Source organism: Stegodyphus dumicola, chromosome 2 (genome assembly GCF_044657685.1).
Source record: "Stegodyphus dumicola isolate Sdum_Otavi_A_Nest chromosome 2, ASM4465768v1".
Lineage (NCBI taxonomy): Eukaryota > Metazoa > Arthropoda > Arachnida > Araneae > Eresidae > Stegodyphus > Stegodyphus dumicola.
Window position 1 is genome coordinate 179,857,685 of NC_140769.1, and position 20,297 is coordinate 179,877,981.

A 20,297-nucleotide genomic window follows, 5' to 3' on the forward strand; every position below is an offset into this window, starting at 1 on the left:
TGGTTCGGTAAAACCATCGAAACTAGTCCTGTGAAAATTTTGTAGGTATAACGCTGATTTTTGTTGTTTGACTTCTGAATTAGTATTTATTTGGCGTGTTATTGTGTCTTAATTATAGAAGCCCCAAACAGGCTTACATTTTGCTTTCTTTTTTGCACGTGGTGTGGCCGCCATTTTGTGATTGTAGGAGTTTCGGTGAGTACATTTTTGCAATTTTCAAGTTATGTTTATGTTTTGTACATTTAGATATTGTGCTTTGCTTGTCTGATTTCATGCATTTTGCTTACAAACGTTTTGTTTTCTATTCATTTCAGTGAGGGATTTTTCTGTGTTTTGTGTGTACTTTATTATTGCCCAGTTAATTTAGTTTGATTTTTGCATTGTTTATCATGCCTTCATCCGTTAATCGTTTCACTAAATTACGCCTGAAACGGCAAAAATTCCTGAATCATCTTGACTTTTTACTTAAATGTAAATGTAAAAAATTGATCCCCAATTTTATTCAAATCAAATCTAATCAAAAACCTTCGAGTCGCGTTTCAAGAATTCTGTTAAATTGCAAGCTTGCCTTACTTCGGTCCGTGATAAGGGATACACGTCAACAATTGTCCAAAATTGAACATGAACTCTATAAGCTTCATCTGGAACTCGCTAAATCATATCCAAAATTCACTGCCCTTGAACAAAAGTCTTGGTCTAGAACGGAGAATGCAGTTAACCGTCATAAAAACACCCTTGCAGTTAAATTCGAAAAACTTCTTTTACAGTCTTCCAGTTCAAGTAGTTCAAAAAATCTTCCCATTGTAAACATCAAGCCAATAGTTAATATTTCTAATGTTAGTCTTTCAGAAGAACAAGAGAGAATTCTAAAATATAATTTTAACTTCTCACAAACCTGTAAACCCTCGATTCCAAAGATTTTGGCTCCTATCGAAAAAGCTTTCAAGTTCAGTAAAGTTTCAGATTCACAGAAAGAAATGATTAGGCAACTTATCGCTCATAATGTGAAATTCAATAATAAACCTTTGAAACCAAATCTAACTGCGAGAGAAAGAGCTACAATGCGCGAAATTCATTCTAACCCGGATATTATCATTTCAAAGGCCGACAAAGGCGGCCAGATAGTCGTCATGGATAAGAACACTTACATCGATGGTGTCACTAAACTCTTAAACGAAGGACCATATAATCCGATCCCTAAAGATCCTTCACCTTCGGACTTATCCAAAATAAAAACTGCGATCAAATCTTCGCAAATCATTTCAAGCAACTTAAAACATTCGCTTATCCCATCTGTTGCGAATTGTGCCAGATTATATGCTCTTCCCAAAATTCATAAAAGTGGTATTCCTTTCCGCCCTATTGTATCAAATTTAGGTACTGCCTCGTATCCTTTAGCTAAATATTTGGTTTCTAGATTTTCCACTCTATTAGACAATAACATTTACACCATAAAAAATTCTATAGAGTTTGTAAAAAAGGTTAAAAACATATCTCCTAGTAATTTACTCATGGTTTCTTTTGATGTAAAATCATTATTCACCAATGTCCCAGTGGAGGGTGCATTAGGATGTCTAGAAACCAGACTCTGCGAATTTCATTTCTCTTGCATCAAAATTGAGGAGCTAATTTCTCTCACTCAACTCTGTTTGAAACAAACACATTTTGTTTTCCAAAATAAATATTACAAACAAACTGAGGGATTAGCCATGGGAAGCCCCCTCAGTCCCATCCTGGCTGATATCTACATGCATTATTATGAATCAAAATTGTTTGAAACTTTAAACTTCCCGGCATGGTTCCGCTACGTAGACGATACTTTTACCCTGTTTGAAGGTAATAAAGATGATTTAAATAAAGTTCTTTCAACAATGAATTCTATTGATCCTGCTATTCAGTTCACTTTTGAACTTGAGACTTGCAATTCTCTTCCGTTTCTCGACATTCTGGTCACACGTAACAACTTCAGTACTACAGTTTACCGTAAACCTTCATCGGTTTGCCTTCCACCACACTTTAAATCATGTCATCCGACTAAACAAAAGTTAGCTTCATTTTATTCCTATGTTTTTCGTGCTCTTCAAGTTTGCTCCTCCAAATTAGCCCTTGATGAAGAACTAAATTATTTAAAAGCAATAGCTATTGACAGGGGCTTTTCACCCAACATTATTAATCAAGCAGTTAAAAAATTCTCATCTGAACACACTAAAAGCCACACTCTTATTTTAGGAGATTATAAAAATTCTGTTGTCATTCCCTTCTTTCCATCAATTAGCTATAAAGTTGCACATATTTTGCAGAAATTTAACTTTCGGGTTGTTTATTCTCCCATCAATAAAATTCCAACTTCTATACTCAAGGACCCCATTCCGGATATGAATTCCTGGGGTATTTATAGGATTCCTTGCCAGTGTGGTTTAATTTACATTGGCCAAACTAAGAGAGCCTTAAAATTTCGCGTCGAAGAACATGAGGCATATGTTAGAAAAAAGGAAACACAGAAGTCTTCTGTTGCTCAACATTGTTGGTCCGAAAATCACACTTTCAATTTTTCTGCTGCCAAAATTATTCAAAAAACATCTTCCATTGGAGAACTGGATTTTCTAGAGGCATTTCACATTCATAAAAATCTTTCTGTTCTAGTTAACGATCCTAATTCCAATCCAAATTTGCCTTCGGCTTTTAGAGAAATTATGTTTTAGTTCTGGTTTCGCCAACAGATGGCGCCACTTGCTTATTCTTGTCCAGGCTTTCTTATCTTATCTAATCATTATTTCCTATCTTGTTCATTTGCGGTTTTGCAGCTGAAGATGATGGTTCGGTAAAACCATCGAAACTAGTCCTGTGAAAATTTTGTAGGTATAACGCTGATTTTTGTTGTTTGACTTCTGAATTAGTATTTATTTGGCGTGTTATTGTGTCTTAATTATAGAAGCCCCAAACAGGCTTACATTTTGCTTTCTTTTTTGCACGTGGTGTGGCCGCCATTTTGTGATTGTAGGAGTTTCGGTGAGTACATTTTTGCAATTTTCAAGTTATGTTTATGTTTTGTACATTTAGATATTGTGCTTTGCTTGTCTGATTTCATGCATTTTGCTTACAAACGTTTTGTTTTCTATTCATTTCAGTGAGGGATTTTTCTGTGTTTTGTGTGTACTTTATTATTGCCCAGTTAATTTAGTTTGATTTTTGCATTGTTTATCATGCCTTCATCCGTTAATCGTTTCACTAAATTACGCCTGAAACGGCAAAAATTCCTGAATCATCTTGACTTTTTACTTAAATGTAAATGTAAAAAATTGATCCCCAATTTTATTCAAATCAAATCTAATCAAAAACCTTCGAGTCGCGTTTCAAGAATTCTGTTAAATTGCAAGCTTGCCTTACTTCGGTCCGTTATAACGGATACACGTCAACAATTGTCCAAAATTGAACATGAACTCTATAAGCTTCATCTGGAACTCGCTAAATCATATCCAAAATTCACTGCCCTTGAACAAAAGTCTTGGTCTAGAACGGAGAATGCAGTTAACCGTCATAAAAACACCCTTGCAGTTAAATTCGAAAAACTTCTTTTACAGTCTTCCAGTTCAAGTAGTTCAAAAAATCTTCCCATTGTAAACATCAAGCCAATAGTTAATATTTCTAATGTTAGTCTTTCAGAAGAACAAGAGAGAATTCTAAAATATAATTTTAACTTCTCACAAACCTGTAAACCCTCGATTCCAAAGATTTTGGCTCCTATCGAAAAAGCTTTCAAGTTCAGTAAAGTTTCAGATTCACAGAAAGAAATGATTAGGCAACTTATCGCTCATAATGTGAAATTCAATAATAAACCTTTGAAACCAAATCTAACTGCGAGAGAAAGAGCTACAATGCGCGAAATTCATTCTAACCCGGATATTATCATTTCAAAGGCCGACAAAGGCGGCCAGATAGTCGTCATGGATAAGAACACTTACATCGATGGTGTCACTAAACTCTTAAACGAAGGACCATATAATCCGATCCCTAAAGATCCTTCACCTTCGGACTTATCCAAAATAAAAACTTCGATCAAATCTTCGCAAATCATTTCAAGCAACTTAAAACATTCGCTTATCCCATCTGTTGCGAATTGTGCCAGATTATATGCTCTTCCCAAAATTCATAAAAGTGGTATTCCTTTCCGCCCTATTGTATCAAATTTAGGTACTGCCTCGTATCCTTTAGCTAAATATTTCGTTTCTAGATTTTCCACTCTATTAGACAATAACATTTACACCATAAAAAATTCTATAGAGTTTGTAAAAAAGGTTAAAAACATATCTCCTAGTAATTTACTCATGGTTTCTTTTGATGTAAAATCATTATTCACCAATGTCCCAGTGGAGGGTGCATTAGGATGTCTAGAAACCAGACTCTGCGAATTTCATTTCTCTTGCATCGAAATTGAGGAGCTAATTTCTCTCACTCAACTCTGTTTGAAACAAACACATTTTGTTTTCCAAAATAAATATTACAAACAAACTGAGGGATTAGCCATGGGAAGCCCCCTCAGTCCCATCCTGGCTGATATCTACATGCATTATTATGAATCAAAATTGTTTGAAACTTTAAACTTCCCGGCATGGTTCCGCTACGTAGACGATACTTTTACCCTGTTTGAAGGTAATAAAGATGATTTAAATAAAGTTCTTTCAACAATGAATTCTATTGATCCTGCTATTCAGTTCACTTTTGAACTTGAGACTTGCAATTCTCTTCCGTTTCTCGACATTCTGGTCACACGTAACAACTTCAGTACTACAGTTTACCGTAAACCTTCATCGGTTTGCCTTCCACCACACTTTAAATCATGTCATCCGACTAAACAAAAGTTAGCTTCATTTTATTCCTATGTTTTTCGTGCTCTTCAAGTTTGCTCCTCCAAATTAGCCCTTGATGAAGAACTAAATTATTTAAAAGCAATAGCTATTGACAGGGGCTTTTCACCCAACATTATTAATCAAGCAGTTAAAAAATTCTCATCTGAACACACTAAAAGCCACACTCTTATTTTAGGAGATTATAAAAATTCTGTTGTCATTCCCTTCTTTCCATCAATTAGCTATAAAGTTGCACATATTTTGCAGAAATTTAACTTTCGGGTTGTTTATTCTCCCATCAATAAAATTCCAACTTCTATACTCAAGGACCCCATTCCGGATATGAATTCCTGGGGTATTTATAGGATTCCTTGCCAGTGTGGTTTAATTTACATTGGCCAAACTAAGAGAGCCTTAAAATTTCGCGTCGAAGAACATGAGGCATATGTTAGAAAAAAGGAAACACAGAAGTCTTCTGTTGCTCAACATTGTTGGTCCGAAAATCACACTTTCAATTTTTCTGCTGCCAAAATTATTCAAAAAACATCTTCCATTGGAGAACTGGATTTTCTAGAGGCATTTCACATTCATAAAAATCTTTCTGTTCTAGTTAACGATCCTAATTCCAATCCAAATTTGCCTTCGGCTTTTAGAGAAATTATGTTTTAGTTCTGGTTTCGCCAACAGATGGCGCCACTTGCTTATTCTTGTCCAGGCTTTCTTATCTTATCTAATCATTATTTCCTATCTTGTTCATTTGCGGTTTTGCAGCTGAAGATGATGGTTCGGTAAAACCATCGAAACTAGTCCTGTGAAAATTTTGTAGGTATAACGCTGATTTTTGTTGTTTGACTTCTGAATTAGTATTTATTTGGCGTGTTATTGTGTCTTAATTATAGAAGCCCCAAACAGGCTTACATTTTGCTTTCTTTTTTGCACGTGGTGTGGCCGCCATTTTGTGATTGTAGGAGTTTCGGTGAGTACATTTTTGCAATTTTCAAGTTATGTTTATGTTTTGTACATTTAGATATTGTGCTTTGCTTGTCTGATTTCATGCATTTTGCTTACAAACGTTTTGTTTTCTATTCATTTCAGTGAGGGATTTTTCTGTGTTTTGTGTGTACTTTATTATTGCCCAGTTAATTTAGTTTGATTTTTGCATTGTTTATCATGCCTTCATCCGTTAATCGTTTCACTAAATTACGCCTGAAACGGCAAAAATTCCTGAATCATCTTGACTTTTTACTTAAATGTAAATGTAAAAAATTGATCCCCAATTTTATTCAAATCAAATCTAATCAAAAACCTTCGAGTCGCGTTTCAAGAATTCTGTTAAATTGCAAGCTTGCCTTACTTCGGTCCGTTATAACGGATACACGTCAACAATTGTCCAAAATTGAACATGAACTCTATAAGCTTCATCTGGAACTCGCTAAATCATATCCAAAATTCACTGCCCTTGAACAAAAGTCTTGGTCTAGAACGGAGAATGCAGTTAACCGTCATAAAAACACCCTTGCAGTTAAATTCGAAAAACTTCTTTTACAGTCTTCCAGTTCAAGTAGTTCAAAAAATCTTCCCATTGTAAACATCAAGCCAATAGTTAATATTTCTAATGTTAGTCTTTCAGAAGAACAAGAGAGAATTCTTAAATATAATTTTAACTTCTCACAAACCTGTAAACCCTCGATTCCAAAGATTTTGGCTCCTATCGAAAAAGCTTTCAAGTTCAGTAAAGTTTCAGATTCACAGAAAGAAATGATTAGGCATCTTATCGCTCATAATGTGAAATTCAATAATAAACCTTTGAAATCAAATCTAACTGCGAGAGAAAGAGCTACAATGCGCGAAATTCATTCTAACCCGGATATTATCATTTCAAAGGCCGCAAAGGCGGCCAGATAGTCGTCATGGATAAGAACACTTACATCGATGGTGTCACTAAACTCTTAAACGAAGGACCATATAATCCGATCCCTAAAGATCCTTCACCTTCGGACTTATCCAAAATAAAAACTGCGATCAAATCTTCGCAAATCATTTCAAGCAACTTAAAACATTCGCTTATCCCATCTGTTGCGAATTGTGCCAGATTATATGCTCTTCCCAAAATTCATAAAAGTGGTATTCCTTTCCGCCCTATTGTATCAAATTTAGGTACTGCCTCGTATCCTTTAGCTAAATATTTGGTTTCTAGATTTTCCACTCTATTAGACAATAACATTTACACCATAAAAAATTCTATAGAGTTTGTAAAAAAGGTTAAAAACATATCTCCTAGTAATTTACTCATGGTTTCTTTTGATGTAAAATCATTATTCACCAATGTCCCAGTGGAGGGTGCATTAAGATGTCTAGAAACCAGACTCTGCGAATTTCATTTCTCTTGCATCGAAATTGAGGAGCTAATTTCTCTCACTCAACTCTGTTTGAAACAAACACATTTTGTTTTCCAAAATAAATATTACAAACAAACTGAGGGATTAGCCATGGGAAGCCCCCTCAGTCCCATCCTGGCTGATATCTACATGCATTATTATGAATCAAAATTGTTTGAAACTTTAAACTTCCCGGCATGGTTCCGCTACGTAGACGATACTTTTACCCTGTTTGAAGGTAATAAAGATGATTTAAATAAAGTTCTTTCAACAATGAATTCTATTGATCCTGCTATTCAGTTCACTTTTGAACTTGAGACTTGCAATTCTCTTCCGTTTCTCGACATTCTGGTCACACGTAACAACTTCAGTACTACAGTTTACCGTAAACCTTCATCGGTTTGCCTTCCACCACACTTTAAATCATGTCATCCGACTAAACAAAAGTTAGCTTCATTTTATTCCTATGTTTTTCGTGCTCTTCAAGTTTGCTCCTCCAAATTAGCCCTTGATGAAGAACTAAATTATTTAAAAGCAATAGCTATTGACAGGGGCTTTTCACCCAACATTATTAATCAAGCAGTTAAAAAATTCTCATCTGAACACACTAAAAGCCACACTCTTATTTTAGGAGATTATAAAAATTCTGTTGTCATTCCCTTCTTTCCATCAATTAGCTATAAAGTTGCACATATTTTGCAGAAATTTAACTTTCGGGTTGTTTATTCTCCCATCAATAAAATTCCAACTTCTATACTCAAGGACCCCATTCCGGATATGAATTCCTGGGGTATTTATAGGATTCCTTGCCAGTGTGGTTTAATTTACATTGGCCAAACTAAGAGAGCCTTAAAATTTCGCGTCGAAGAACATGAGGCATATGTTAGAAAAAAGGAAACACAGAAGTCTTCTGTTGCTCAACATTGTTGGTCCGAAAATCACACTTTCAATTTTTCTGCTGCCAAAATTATTCAAAAAACATCTTCCATTGGAGAACTGGATTTTCTAGAGGCATTTCACATTCATAAAAATCTTTCTGTTCTAGTTAACGATCCTAATTCCAATCCAAATTTGCCTTCGGCTTTTAGAGAAATTATGTTTTAGTTCTGGTTTCGCCAACAGATGGCGCCACTTTCTTATTCTTGTCCAGGCTTTCTTATCTTATCTAATCATTATTTCCTATCTTGTTCATTTGCGGTTTTGCAGCTGAAGATGATGGTTCGGTAAAACCATCGAAACTAGTCCTGTGAAAATTTTGTAGGTATAACGCTGATTTTTGTTGTTTGACTTCTGAATTAGTATTTATTTGGCGTGTTATTGTGTCTTAATTATAGAAGCCCCAAACAGGCTTACATTTTGCTTTCTTTTTTGCACGTGGTGTGGCCGCCATTTTGTGATTGTAGGAGTTTCGGTGAGTACATTTTTGCAATTTTCAAGTTATGTTTATGTTTTGTACATTTAGATATTGTGCTTTGCTTGTCTGATTTCATGCATTTTGCTTACAAACGTTTTGTTTTCTATTCATTTCAGTGAGGGATTTTTCTGTGTTTTGTGTGTACTTTATTATTGCCCAGTTAATTTAGTTTGATTTTTGCATTGTTTATCATGCCTTCATCCGTTAATCGTTTCACTAAATTACGCCTGAAACGGCAAAAATTCCTGAATCATCTTGACTTTTTACTTAAATGTAAATGTAAAAAATTGATCCCCAATTTTATTCAAATCAAATCTAATCAAAAACCTTCGAGTCGCGTTTCAAGAATTCTGTTAAATTGCAAGCTTGCCTTACTTCGGTCCGTGATAAGGGATACACGTCAACAATTGTCCAAAATTGAACATGAACTCTATAAGCTTCATCTGGAACTCGCTAAATCATATCCAAAATTCACTGCCCTTGAACAAAAGTCTTGGTCTAGAACGGAGAATGCAGTTAACCGTCATAAAAACACCCTTGCAGTTAAATTCGAAAAACTTCTTTTACAGTCTTCCAGTTCAAGTAGTTCAAAAAATCTTCCCATTGTAAACATCAAGCCAATAGTTAATATTTCTAATGTTAGTCTTTCAGAAGAACAAGAGAGAATTCTAAAATATAATTTTAACTTCTCACAAACCTGTAAACCCTCGATTCCAAAGATTTTGGCTCCTATCGAAAAAGCTTTCAAGTTCAGTAAAGTTTCAGATTCACAGAAAGAAATGATTAGGCAACTTATCGCTCATAATGTGAAATTCAATAATAAACCTTTGAAACCAAATCTAACTGCGAGAGAAAGAGCTACAATGCGCGAAATTCATTCTAACCCGGATATTATCATTTCAAAGGCCGACAAAGGCGGCCAGATAGTCGTCATGGATAAGAACACTTACATCGATGGTGTCACTAAACTCTTAAACGAAGGACCATATAATCCGATCCCTAAAGATCCTTCACCTTCGGACTTATCCAAAATAAAAACTGCGATCAAATCTTCGCAAATCATTTCAAGCAACTTAAAACATTCGCTTATCCCATCTGTTGCGAATTGTGCCAGATTATATGCTCTTCCCAAAATTCATAAAAGTGGTATTCCTTTCCGCCCTATTGTATCAAATTTAGGTACTGCCTCGTATCCTTTAGCTAAATATTTGGTTTCTAGATTTTCCACTCTATTAGACAATAACATTTACACCATAAAAAATTCTATAGAGTTTGTAAAAAAGGTTAAAAACATATCTCCTAGTAATTTACTCATGGTTTCTTTTGATGTAAAATCATTATTCACCAATGTCCCAGTGGAGGGTGCATTAGGATGTCTAGAAACCAGACTCTGCGAATTTCATTTCTCTTGCATCGAAATTGAGGAGCTAATTTCTCTCACTCAACTCTGTTTGAAACAAACACATTTTGTTTTCCAAAATAAATATTACAAACAAACTGAGGGATTAGCCATGGGAAGCCCCCTCAGTCCCATCCTGGCTGATATCTACATGCATTATTATGAATCAAAATTGTTTGAAACTTTAAACTTCCCGGCATGGTTCCGCTACGTAGACGATACTTTTACCCTGTTTGAAGGTAATAAAGATGATTTAAATAAAGTTCTTTCAACAATGAATTCTATTGATCCTGCTATTCAGTTCACTTTTGAACTTGAGACTTGCAATTCTCTTCCGTTTCTCGACATTCTGGTCACACGTAACAACTTCAGTACTACAGTTTACCGTAAACCTTCATCGGTTTGCCTTCCACCACACTTTAAATCATGTCATCCGACTAAACAAAAGTTAGCTTCATTTTATTCCTATGTTTTTCGTGCTCTTCAAGTTTGCTCCTCCAAATTAGCCCTTGATGAAGAACTAAATTATTTAAAAGCAATAGCTATTGACAGGGGCTTTTCACCCAACATTATTAATCAAGCAGTTAAAAAATTCTCATCTGAACACACTAAAAGCCACACTCTTATTTTAGGAGATTATAAAAATTCTGTTGTCATTCCCTTCTTTCCATCAATTAGCTATAAAGTTGCACATATTTTGCAGAAATTTAACTTTCGGGTTGTTTATTCTCCCATCAATAAAATTCCAACTTCTATACTCAAGGACCCCATTCCGGATATGAATTCCTGGGGTATTTATAGGATTCCTTGCCAGTGTGGTTTAATTTACATTGGCCAAACTAAGAGAGCCTTAAAATTTCGCGTCGAAGAACATGAGGCATATGTTAGAAAAAAGGAAACACAGAAGTCTTCTGTTGCTCAACATTGTTGGTCCGAAAATCACACTTTCAATTTTTCTGCTGCCAAAATTATTCAAAAAACATCTTCCATTGGAGAACTGGATTTTCTAGAGGCATTTCACATTCATAAAAATCTTTCTGTTCTAGTTAACGATCCTAATTCCAATCCAAATTTGCCTTCGGCTTTTAGAGAAATTATGTTTTAGTTCTGGTTTCGCCAACAGATGGCGCCACTTGCTTATTCTTGTCCAGGCTTTCTTATCTTATCTAATCATTATTTCCTATCTTGTTCATTTGCGGTTTTGCAGCTGAAGATGATGGTTCGGTAAAACCATCGAAACTAGTCCTGTGAAAATTTTGTAGGTATAACGCTGATTTTTGTTGTTTGACTTCTGAATTAGTATTTATTTGGCGTGTTATTGTGTCTTAATTATAGAAGCCCCAAACAGGCTTACATTTTGCTTTCTTTTTTGCACGTGGTGTGGCCGCCATTTTGTGATTGTAGGAGTTTCGGTGAGTACATTTTTGCAATTTTCAAGTTATGTTTATGTTTTGTACATTTAGATATTGTGCTTTGCTTGTCTGATTTCATGCATTTTGCTTACAAACGTTTTGTTTTCTATTCATTTCAGTGAGGGATTTTTCTGTGTTTTGTGTGTACTTTATTATTGCCCAGTTAATTTAGTTTGATTTTTGCATTGTTTATCATGCCTTCATCCGTTAATCGTTTCACTAAATTACGCCTGAAACGGCAAAAATTCCTGAATCATCTTGACTTTTTACTTAAATGTAAATGTAAAAAATTGATCCCCAATTTTATTCAAATCAAATCTAATCAAAAACCTTCGAGTCGCGTTTCAAGAATTCTGTTAAATTGCAAGCTTGCCTTACTTCGGTCCGTGATAAGGGATACACGTCAACAATTGTCCAAAATTGAACATGAACTCTATAAGCTTCATCTGGAACTCGCTAAATCATATCCAAAATTCACTGCCCTTGAACAAAAGTCTTGGTCTAGAACGGAGAATGCAGTTAACCGTCATAAAAACACCCTTGCAGTTAAATTCGAAAAACTTCTTTTACAGTCTTCCAGTTCAAGTAGTTCAAAAAATCTTCCCATTGTAAACATCAAGCCAATAGTTGATATTTCTAATGTTAGTCTTTCAGAAGAACAAGAGAGAATTCTAAAATATAATTTTAACTTCTCACAAACCTGTAAACCCTCGATTCCAAAGATTTTGGCTCCTATCGAAAAAGCTTTCAAGTTCAGTAAAGTTTCAGATTCACAGAAAGAAATGATTAGGCAACTTATCGCTCATAATGTGAAATTCAATAATAAACCTTTGAAACCAAATCTAACTGCGAGAGAAAGAGCTACAATGCGCGAAATTCATTCTAACCCGGATATTATCATTTCAAAGGCCGACAAAGGCGGCCAGATAGTCGTCATGGATAAGAACACTTACATCGATGGTGTCACTAAACTCTTAAACGAAGGACCATATAATCCGATCCCTAGAGATCCTTCACCTTCGGACTTATCCAAAATAAAAACTTCGATCAAATCTTCGCAAATCATTTCAAGCAACTTAAAACATTCGCTTATCCCATCTGTTGCGAATTGTGCCAAAATTCATAAAAGTGGTATTCCTTTCCGCCCTATTGTATCAAATTTAGGTACTGCCTCGTATCCTTTAGCTAAATATTTGGTTTCTAGATTTTCCACTCTATTAGACAATAACATTTACACCATAAAAAATTCTATAGAGTTTGTAAAAAAGGTTAAAAACATATCTCCTAGTAATTTACTCATGGTTTCTTTTGATGTAAAATCATTATTCACCAATGTCCCAGTGGAGGGTGCATTAAGATGTCTAGAAACCAGACTCCGCGAATTTCATTTCTCTTGCATCGAAATTGAGGAGCTAATTTCTCTCACTCAACTCTGTTTGAAACAAACACATTTTGTTTTCCAAAATAAATATTACAAACAAACTGAGGGATTAGGCATGGGAAGCCCCCTCAGTCCCATCCTGGCTGATATCTACATGCATTATTATGAATCAAAATTGTTTGAAACTTTAAACTTCCCGGCATGGTTCCGCTACGTAGACGATACTTTTACCCTGTTTGAAGGTAATAAAGATGATTTAAATAAAGTTCTTTCAACAATGAATTCTATTGATCCTGCTATTCAGTTCACTTTTGAACTTGAGACTTGCAATTCTCTTCCGTTTCTCGACATTCTGGTCACACGTAACAACTTCAGTACTACAGTTTACCGTAAACCTTCATCGGTTTGCCTTCCACCACACTTTAAATCATGTCATCCGACTAAACAAAAGTTAGCTTCATTTTATTCCTATGTTTTTCGTGCTCTTCAAGTTTGCTCCTCCAAATTAGCCCTTGATGAAGAACTAAATTATTTAAAAGCAATAGCTATTGACAGGGGCTTTTCACCCAACATTATTAATCAAGCAGTTAAAAAATTCTCATCTGAACACACTAAAAGCCACACTCTTATTTTAGGAGATTATAAAAATTCTGTTGTCATTCCCTTCTTTCCATCAATTAGCTATAAAGTTGCACATATTTTGCAGAAATTTAACTTTCGGGTTGTTTATTCTCCCATCAATAAAATTCCAACTTCTATACTCAAGGACCCCATTCCGGATATGAATTCCTGGGGTATTTATAGGATTCCTTGCCAGTGTGGTTTAATTTACATTGGCCAAACTAAGAGAGCCTTAAAATTTCGCGTCGAAGAACATGAGGCATATGTTAGAAAAAAGGAAACACAGAAGTCTTCTGTTGCTCAACATTGTTGGTCCGAAAATCACACTTTCAATTTTTCTGCTGCCAAAATTATTCAAAAAACATCTTCCATTGGAGAACTGGATTTTCTAGAGGCATTTCACATTCATAAAAATCTTTCTGTTCTAGTTAACGATCCTAATTCCAATCCAAATTTGCCTTCGGCTTTTAGAGAAATTATGTTTTAGTTCTGGTTTCGCCAACAGATGGCGCCACTTGCTTATTCTTGTCCAGGCTTTCTTATCTTATCTAATCATTATTTCCTATCTTGTTCATTTGCGGTTTTGCAGCTGAAGATGATGGTTCGGTAAAACCATCGAAACTAGTCCTGTGAAAATTTTGTAGGTATAACGCTGATTTTTGTTGTTTGACTTCTGAATTAGTATTTATTTGGCGTGTTATTGTGTCTTAATTATAGAAGCCCCAAACAGGCTTACATTTTGCTTTCTTTTTTGCACGTGGTGTGGCCGCCATTTTGTGATTGTAGGAGTTTCGGTGAGTGCATTTTTGCAATTTTCAAGTTATGTTTATGTTTTGTACATTTAGATATTGTGCTTTGCTTGTCTGATTTCATGCATTTTGCTTACAAACGTTTTGTTTTCTATTCATTTCAGTGAGGGATTTTTCTGTGTTTTGTGTGTACTTTATTATTGCCCAGTTAATTTAGTTTGATTTTTGCATTGTTTATCATGCCTTCATCCGTTAATCGTTTCACTAAATTACGCCTGAAACGGCAAAAATTCCTGAATCATCTTGACTTTTTACTTAAATGTAAATGTAAAAAATTGATCCCCAATTTTATTCAAATCAAATCTAATCAAAAACCTTCGAGTCGCGTTTCAAGAATTCTGTTAAATTGTAAGCTTGCCTTACTTCGGTCCGTTATAAGGGATACACGTCAACAATTGTCCAAAATTGAACATGAACTCTATAAGCTTCATCTGGAACTCGCTAAATCATATCCAAAATTCACTGCCCTTGAACAAAAGTCTTGGTCTAGAACGGAGAATGCAGTTAACCGTCATAAAAACACCCTTGCAGTTAAATTCGAAAAACTTCTTTTACAGTCTTCCAGTTCAAGTAGTTCAAAAAATCTTCCCATTGTAAACATCAAGCCAATAGTTAATATTTCTAATGTTAGTCTTTCAGAAGAACAAGAGAGAATTCTTAAATATAATTTTAACTTCTCACAAACCTGTAAACCCTCGATTCCAAAGATTTTGGCTCCTATCGAAAAAGCTTTCAAGTTCAGTAAAGTTTCAGATTCACAGAAAGAAATGATTAGGCAACTTATCGCTCATAATGTGAAATTCAATAATAAACCTTTGAAACCAAATCTAACTGCGAGAGAAAGAGCTACAATGCGCGAAATTCATTCTAACCCGGATATTATCATTTCAAAGGCCGACAAAGGCGGCCAGATAGTCGTCATGGATAAGAACACTTACATCGATGGTGTCACTAAACTCTTAAACGAAGGACCATATAATCCGATCCCTAAAGATCCTTCACCTTCGGACTTATCCAAAATAAAAACTGCGATCAAATCTTCGCAAATCATTTCAAGGAACTTAAAACATTCGCTTATCCCATCTGTTGCGAATTGTGCCAGATTATATGCTCTTCCCAAAATTCATAAAAGTGGTATTCCTTTCCGCCCTATTGTATCAAATTTAGGTACTGCCTCGTATCCTTTAGCTAAATATTTGGTTTCTAGATTTTCCACTCTATTAGACAATAACATTTACACCATAAAAAATTCTATAGAGTTTGTAAAAAAGGTTAAAAACATATCTCCTAGTAATTTACTCATGGTTTCTTTTGATGTAAAATCATTATTCACCAATGTCCCAGTGGAGGGTGCATTAAGATGTCTAGAAACCAGACTCCGCGAATTTCATTTCTCTTGCATCGAAATTGAGGAGCTAATTTCTCTCACTCAACTCTGTTTGAAACAAACACATTTTGTTTTCCAAAATAAATATTACAAACAAACTGAGGGATTAGGCATGGGAAGCCCCCTCAGTCCCATCCTGGCTGATATCTACATGCATTATTATGAATCAAAATTGTTTGAAACTTTAAACTTCCCGGCATGGTTCCGCTACGTAGACGATACTTTTACCCTGTTTGAAGGTAATAAAGATGATTTAAATAAAGTTCTTTCAACAATGAATTCTATTGATCCTGCTATTCAGTTCACTTTTGAACTTGAGACTTGCAATTCTCTTCCGTTTCTCGACATTCTGGTCACACGTAACAACTTCAGTACTACAGTTTACCGTAAACCTTCATCGGTTTGCCTTCCACCACACTTTAAATCATGTCATCCGACTAAACAAAAGTTAGCTTCATTTTATTCCTATGTTTTTCGTGCTCTTCAAGTTTGCTCCTCCAAATTAGCCCTTGATGAAGAACTAAATTATTTAAAAGCAATAGCTATTGACAGGGGCTTTTCACCCAACATTATTAATCAAGCAGTTAAAAAATTCTCATCTGAACACACTAAAAGCCACACTCTTATTTTAGGAGATTATAAAAATTCTGTTGTCATTCCCTTCTTTCCATCAATTAGCTATAAAGTTGCACATATTTTGCAGAAATTTAACTTTCGGGTTGTTTATTCTCCCATCAATAAAATTCCAACTTCTATACTCAAGGACCCCATTCCGGATATGAATTCCTGGGGTATTTATAGGATTCCTTGCCAGTGTGGTTTAATTTACATTGGCCAAACTAAGAGAGCCTTAAAATTTCGCGTCGAAGAACATGAGGCATATGTTAGAAAAAAGGAAACACAGAAGTCTTCTGTTGCTCAACATTGTTGGTCCGAAAATCACACTTTCAATTTTTCTGCTGCCAAAATTATTCAAAAAACATCTTCCATTGGAGAACTGGATTTTCTAGAGGCATTTCACATTCATAAAAATCTTTCTGTTCTAGTTAACGATCCTAATTCCAATCCAAATTTGCCTTCGGCTTTTAGAGAAATTATGTTTTAGTTCTGGTTTCGCCAACAGATGGCGCCACTTGCTTATTCTTGTCCAGGCTTTCTTATCTTATCTAATCATTATTTCCTATCTTGTTCATTTGCGGTTTTGCAGCTGAAGATGATGGTTCGGTAAAACCATCGAAACTAGTCCTGTGAAAATTTTGTAGGTATAACGCTGATTTTTGTTGTTTGACTTCTGAATTAGTATTTATTTGGCGTGTTATTGTGTCTTAATTATAGAAGCCCCAAACAGGCTTACATTTTGCTTTCTTTTTTGCACGTGGTGTGGCCGCCATTTTGTGATTGTAGGAGTTTCGGTGAGTACATTTTTGCAATTTTCAAGTTATGTTTATGTTTTGTACATTTAGATATTGTGCTTTGCTTGTCTGATTTCATGCATTTTGCTTACAAACGTTTTGTTTTCTATTCATTTCAGTGAGGGATTTTTCTGTGTTTTGTGTGTACTTTATTATTGCCCAGTTAATTTAGTTTGATTTTTGCATTGTTTATCATGCCTTCATCCGTTAATCGTTTCACTAAATTACGCCTGAAACGGCAAAAATTCCTGAATCATCTTGACTTTTTACTTAAATGTAAATGTAAAAAATTGATCCCCAATTTTATTCAAATCAAATCTAATCAAAAACCTTCGAGTCGCGTTTCAAGAATTCTGTTAAATTGCAAGCTTGCCTTACTTCGGTCCGTGATAAGGGATACACGTCAACAATTGTCCAAAATTGAACATGAACTCTATAAGCTTCATCTGGAACTCGCTAAATCATATCCAAAATTCACTGCCCTTGAACAAAAGTCTTGGTCTAGAACAGAGAATGCAGTTAACCGTCATAAAAACACCCTTGCAGTTAAATTCGAAAAACTTCTTTTACAGTCTTCCAGTTCAAGTAGTTCAAAAAATCTTCCCATTGTAATCATCAAGCCAATAGTTAATATTTCTAATGTTAGTCTTTCAGAAGAACAAGAGAGAATTCTAAAATATAATTTTAACTTCTCACAAACCTGTAAACCCTCGATTCCAAAGATTTTGGCTCCTATCGAAAAAGCTTTCAAGTTCAGTAAAGTTTCAGATTCACAGAAAGAAATGATTAGGCAACTTATCGCTCATAATGTGAAATTCAATAATAAACCTTTGAAACCAAATCTAACTGCGAGAGAAAGAGCTACAATGCGCGAAATTCATTCTAACCCGGATATTATCATTTCAAAGGCCGACAAAGGCGGCCAGATAGTCGTCATGGATAAGAACACTTACATCGATGGTGTCACTAAACTCTTAAACGAAGGACCATATAATCCGATCCCTAAAGATCCTTCACCTTCGGACTTATCCAAAATAAAAACTGCGATCAAATCTTCGCAAATCATTTCAAGCAACTTAAAACATTCGCTTATCCCATCTGTTGCGAATTGTGCCAAAATTCAGAAAAGTGGTATTCCTTTCCGCCCTATTGTATCAAATTTAGGTACTGCCTCGTATCCTTTAGCTAAATATTTGGTTTCTAGATTTTCCACTCTATTAGACAATAACATTTACACCATAAAAAATTCTATAGAGTTTGTAAAAAAGGTTAAAAACATATCTCCTAGTAATTTACTCATGGTTTCTTTTGATGTAAAATCATTATTCACCAATGTCCCAGTGGAGGGTGCATTAAGATGTCTAGAAACCAGACTCCGCGAATTTCATTTCTCTTGCATCGAAATTGAGGAGCTAATTTCTCTCACTCAACTCTGTTTGAAACAAACACATTTTGTTTTCCAAAATAAATATTACAAACAAACTGAGGGATTAGGCATGGGAAGCCCCCTCAGTCCCATCCTGGCTGATATCTACATGCATTATTATGAATCAAAATTGTTTGAAACTTTAAACTTCCCGGCATGGTTCCGCTACGTAGACGATACTTTTACCCTGTTTGAAGGTAATAAAGATGATTTAAATAAAGTTCTTTCAACAATGAATTCTATTGATCCTGCTATTCAGTTCACTTTTGAACTTGAGACTTGCAATTCTCTTCCGTTTCTCGACATTCTGGTCACACGTAACAACTTCAGTACTACAGTTTACCGTAAACCTTCATCGGTTTGCCTTCCACCACACTTTAAATCATGTCATCCGACTAAACAAAAGTTAGCTTCATTTTATTCCTATGTTTTTCGTGCTCTTCAAGTTTGCTCCTCCAAATTAGCCCTTGATGAAGAACTAAATTATTTAAAAGCAATAGCTATTGACAGGGGCTTTTCACCCAACATTATTAATCAAGCAGTTAAAAAATTCTCATCTGAACACACTAAAAGCCACACTCTTATTTTAGGAGATTATAAAAATTCTGTTGTCATTCCCTTCTTTCCATCAATTAGCTATAAAGTTGCACATATTTTGCAGAAATTTAACTTTCGGGTTGTTTATTCTCCCATCAATAAAATTCCAACTTCTATACTCAAGGACCCCATTCCGGATATGAATTCCTGGGGTATTTATAGGATTCCTTGCCAGTGTGGTTTAATTTACATTGGCCAAACTAAGAGAGCCTTAAAATTTCGCGTCGAAGAACATGAGGCATATGTTAGAAAAAAGGAAACACAGAAGTCTTCTGTTGCTCAACATTGTTGGTCCGAAAATCACACTTTCAATTTTTCTGCTGCCAAAATTATTCAAAAAACATCTTCCATTGGAGAACTGGATTTTCTAGAGGCATTTCACATTCATAAAAATCTTTCTGTTCTAGTTAACGATCCTAATTCCAATCCAAATTTGCCTTCGGCTTTTAGAGAAATTATGTTTTAGTTCTGGTTTCGCCAACAGATGGCGCCACTTGCTTATTCTTGTCCAGGCTTTCTTATCTTATCTAATCATTATTTCCTATCTTGTTCATTTGCGGTTTTGCAGCTGAAGATGATGGTTCGGTAAAACCATCGAAACTAGTCCTGTGAAAATTTTGTAGGTATAACGCTGATTTTTGTTGTTTGACTTCTGAATTAGTATTTATTTGGCGTGTTATTGTGTCTTAATTATAGAAGCCCCAAACAGGCTTACATTTTGCTTTCTTTTTTGCACGTGGTGTGGCCGCCATTTTGTGATTGTAGGAGTTTCGGTGAGTACATTTTTGCAATTTTCAAGTTATGTTTATGTTTTGTACATTTAGATATTGTGCTTTGCTTGTCTGATTTCATGCATTTTGCTTACAAACGTTTTGTTTTCTATTCATTTCAGTGAGGGATTTTTCTGTGTTTTGTGTGTACTTTATTATTGCCCAGTTAATTTAGTTTGATTTTTGCATTGTTTATCATGCCTTCATCCGTTAATCGTTTCACTAAATTACGCCTGAAACGGCAAAAATTCCTGAATCATCTTGACTTTTTACTTAAATGTAAATGTAAAAAATTGATCCCCAATTTTATTCAAATCAAATCTAATCAAAAACCTTCGAGTCGCGTTTCAAGAATTCTGTTAAATTGCAAGCTTGCCTTACTTCGGTCCGTGATAAGGGATACACGTCAACAATTGTCCAAAATTGAACATGAACTCTATAAGC